The 4,458-nt window shown below is 37.4% G+C and overlaps 1 long non-coding RNA gene across 1 annotated transcript; it reads right to left on the bottom strand.

Moving 5' to 3' along the window:
* Positions 1 to 2,383: 2,383 nt before the first annotated feature.
* Positions 2,384 to 3,499, bottom strand: LOC110676406. The gene is made up of 2 exons (XR_002500352.1): positions 2,681 to 3,499; positions 2,384 to 2,604 (listed from the first exon to the last, which is right to left on the bottom strand). It is a non-coding gene; the product is annotated as an uncharacterized LOC110676406 (long non-coding RNA).
* Positions 3,500 to 4,458: the final 959 nt, after the last annotated feature.

The raw sequence follows: 4,458 nt of genomic DNA, 5'->3' as shown, positions 1-4,458 counted from the left end.
TACCCACCCCAATTTTTGCAATTACCATTCACCAAACTGTTAAAACCAATTATGATACAGTGGGTTTATTGTTATTTTGAATGTTATACAAAATTATCTTGATTGTTGATATGTTTGGATACGGTTCTGGATAACATGCGGAACAGTACGAATATGGTTCGTGATTATGCGGGATATCACTCCGACCGGCTCCCCGCCACGATCGAAAATCAGTCAACGCTTCAATCGGTACCCGCCACGATCAAAACAATCATCACTTCGACCGGCACTCCGCCACGGTCAAAATAGTCATCATTCACTGTTTCAATGTTTCACTGTCGTACTGTCCTTTGGCTATACACTGGCACCCTGCAACAGCAGCCTTTATGCACTAATACTCTCATACCAGTCATTTTCAGCTTTCTAATCGGCCATCTTTTTTCACACATATCTGCATTCCTTTCAGAGGAAAATCGGCACACAAAATATAATGCAATCAGCGTCCTTCCAATAACATACCATGACTCCTTTGTTAAATCCTCGTCGCCAGAATATGGGGTTCCCGGTCCACTGGCCTGGAATACTTCTTTTAATATTCTAATCCCCGAACTTTACGGCCTGCTCAGCTTATCTCCGCTGCGTGCTATCCACTCCGTTGATTCTCTTTTCTCCCTTTTCCCTGTCATCATCATCAAAGTCTCTCAAACATTCACAGGTATGCGGTAGTTCAAGGTGTATAGTAAAAGAGGTATGTGTGGTTTTAGAGCATGTATACACGGAGAAATATTTTTACTTAATTTTTGAGTTTACTTTACCCAAAATTAAGTATATCGATTATAGTTTTCAACCCAAAATCTCTCGGTTTTCTTTTTCTCCCACACGAATGTTGTCAAAAATAGAGAGAGCTGCATCTACCCAATGGGGGTACTTTGGCCCAATAAGCCAAATTTGGGTAAATGCAACTTTTCTCATGTTTGGGTCGAAAGAACTCAATTTTGCGTTAAATCAACCCAAAATTGATTATATTTTTCTAATGGAATCAAAGCCAAACTACCTAGTGGGGACCTTGGAAATTTAGCCAAAATTGAGTTATTGGGCTCAACTACGGAATTGCGTTGAAACAACCCAAAATTGAGTTGAATTCCGTCTCCGTGTATAATCATGAACCCTACAGGGGGTAAAATGAACAGGTTTGTGTTTTACGGTAATTATGCTATAAATCTATACAAAACGTAGCACCATTCTTAATCATCAGACTAAGGAACTATTTCGACAACTCTAGAGCGATCTAGAACTGTCAAAAGCTGGAAAAGTAAACAAAAACAAAGTACGCCTCTCCGTTTTCTTATATGATGCAAATTTACACTCGTGTAATTTAAGGTTTTTATGACTAAAATCATCAAAAATGTATTGAACTGCGTAGCACACCATATCTTTAAAGTATTGTGCTCTGCAAGATAAATCCACGTAAACCGTCAACCAGAAAACACGTAGTTCAGAACCATTCACAAACAATCATTGAAACATTTTCGGCAGAATTCCAGGGAAATTTTACGGATAAAACCCGGAAGATTTCCATGAAAATCCAAGAAGAATTGACGGGATAATCCAAAACAAAATCCTAGGAAGATTTTCGAAAGAATCACAGAGCAATCAGAGAGAAAACTATAATAATTTCAGAAGGATTTCCGGAAAAAACTAAGAGGACTTTTCGAGTGATTTTCAGAAGAATCCCAGAAGAGTTTTTTTTTTCTGAAGAATCCTACACGGATTCTTGAAAGATTTTCTCTAGTATCATAAAGAAATGTAAGAGGGGGTCCTTAGCCGACTTAGCTACAAAGCAAAGCCATGCTGAAGGTGTCTGGGTTCGATTCCCGGTCGGTCCAGGGTCTTTTCGTAATGGAAATGTCCTTGACTTCCCTGGGCATAGAGTATCGTCGTGCCTGCCACACGATATACGAATGCGAAAATGGCAACTTTGGCAAAGAAAGCTCTCAGTTAATAACTGTGGAAGTGCTCATAAGAATACTAAGCTGAGTATCCGGCTCTGTCGCAGTGGGGACTGTAGTAGATATACACGCTAAGAAAATATTATACTAAATGGCTTAAATACCATTCTAAAACCATATTCGGTCTATTCACTCGTTGCTATGCATTTTAGCTTATTAAGCTTGGCTAGTATAAACAGGTATTATATTGATAAATGATTATTCGGGAAATAAACATATAACGTATAAAGTTCCAAAATCATGTGCTATGAATAAAATTAGTAATTTTTCTTTATTTACGGTAAACAAAGGCCAGAAAAACTTAACAATGTGAACTTTGTATATTGCGCATTTATTTTCATATCCTTGGTCCAAATTTCCCACATTTTCATATAAAATTGGTGTTATTCTGAATTTGCTGCAGATGAACTTCCACATGCTCATCTCAGCGGATGTTTGGAGGCGTACATCTGTTTTTCAAAGTCACTTTAAACGGTGCGGAGAAACCCGTTGTAGGTTGAAGATCCTTACCGGAAGTTGCGCTTGATAAATGGGGGATCATCCACGAAGTCGTACAGATTCCATCGGTGGTGTTCCTGGATCAGTGTTTTGCATTTGAAGATGGACGAATCATATTCTGGGGAAACGTTGCAATATTTAGAATATTTACATAGTTCCACAGCCGGGATGTACTGTTTGGGGAATAAACTTACCAAGTGTGATTTGTTTTGTGTTATTTTGATACAATAAACAGCAAAATAGTGAAACGATAACACTAGACCCGTGCAAGAAAGAAACTTTTTACAATGCAGCTGGAAAACGACTGAAAGCGAGCAACGTGCAAATTTTACAAAGTCCTCAGAGCAATATCGGACGATCAATATGTTTAGCTAATAATATTTCTAAATTATGCATAGAAAAGCTTAAAATGAATCTGTTTTCTAAGCTTTGCAATGAATAAAATGTACAAATGAGTTCAATCGCATATAAAATATATTAACTAGAATTTTCCATTCTCTCCGTGTAGGTTACAGAATTGATAAAAAAAATGATTACAAAACATGGCTGATAAATGTTTAGCGTGTCTGGCGCCAAATGGAAATGTGCTATAAAACATGAAACGAAAAAAAAAGAAATGAATTCGAGAACTTTGATCGAGCTTGGCTTGAGAGAGCGAGAAGCTTGATTCGGAATTGTTAGACGGTTCGGGTGGTTGTTCGGTATTTAACATCGAACTGAAGGTAGGAAGGCGCCGCGATGTTTTGGTTCGAAATTTCGGCCCGCCGAATAGAAATCGAAAAGGAAGGCGCCTAAAACTATGATGTTCGGCTTCGTGAAGATCTCGATAGTAAACGATAGTACCGGAACCGTTGTAGAGCGAGATCACACGAAAGGCAATAATAATGCGTAGGAAAGGAAGGATTTTCGAAGAGATGTCCCGCTGGAGAAACAACGAAGCGAACGACACGAGAAGAACACGAAGCTAATTACAATCGTAATTTAGCAGAGGGCCGTCGTCGCTGCGAGTAGCGTATGTAGGGTTGTCGCAAAATCTCAATTAATCGATTAGTCATAATCGATTACAGTCCAAGATTGCCGATTATGGATAACGATTAATCGACCAGCATTAATCGATTAATCGAAATAATCGACATTTTTTTGTAGAAACGAGTACTTATTGATATATGCATTACTATAATCACTAATATATCCTCAACTTACTTCCATTTTACCGTAATTCAATTAAAACAGCTTTTAAAGTTGTTCCAATAAATAAGTCTTGTGAATACGGATGTACAAATACGTGAAATTTCTCTCATGATATTACTACAAAACCAATTTCCACACCATGAATATGAGGTAATGTGTAGTATATTGTTCCTTGATTCATTTTATTCAAACTGATCATCATCATCATCCATATACTATGGATAATTGGTTGAAGCTATTGCCTACATTAAAACCGTTTAAATTGAGCGGTAAGGATCGGCAGCGATCTACTCTTTTATGTTTTATGATTTCAAGAATCAAATAATCAAATTTATAAACGCTACTGAACTGCTACTAGAACTGATCAATTTATACAGAACATACATGATTCTGTAGGAAACCCTGCTGGCTTCATTAAATATTTCCAATAAAGTAATAAATATTATTATTAATATACAGTCGCCTCTCCACATCTCGATATCGAAGGGACCATCGAGATAGGGAGAGATCGAGACATAGAACAATTTTTTAACGAATACTAGATTGAAAACCACTCCGTTGCCAGGAAAATGAAAAACATACAGATGTCATTTCATTTCGCAAATTGTTTTGAATCTCTAAAATCTCGTCTAGTAACCTTTGATAATGGGCATATCGACATACGGAGAGAAAATTGGGAACGACAATCACATCGAGATAAGGAGATATCGAGATAAGGAGGATATCGAGATATGGAGATTGAAATGTATGCAGAATGAAGGAACCGAAAAAATCATCGACA

The sequence above is a fragment of the Aedes aegypti genome, chromosome 2 (genome assembly GCF_002204515.2).
Source record: "Aedes aegypti strain LVP_AGWG chromosome 2, AaegL5.0 Primary Assembly, whole genome shotgun sequence".
Classification (NCBI taxonomy): Eukaryota; Metazoa; Arthropoda; class Insecta; order Diptera; family Culicidae; genus Aedes; species Aedes aegypti.
This window is presented reverse-complemented; position numbering and strand designations above follow the sequence as displayed.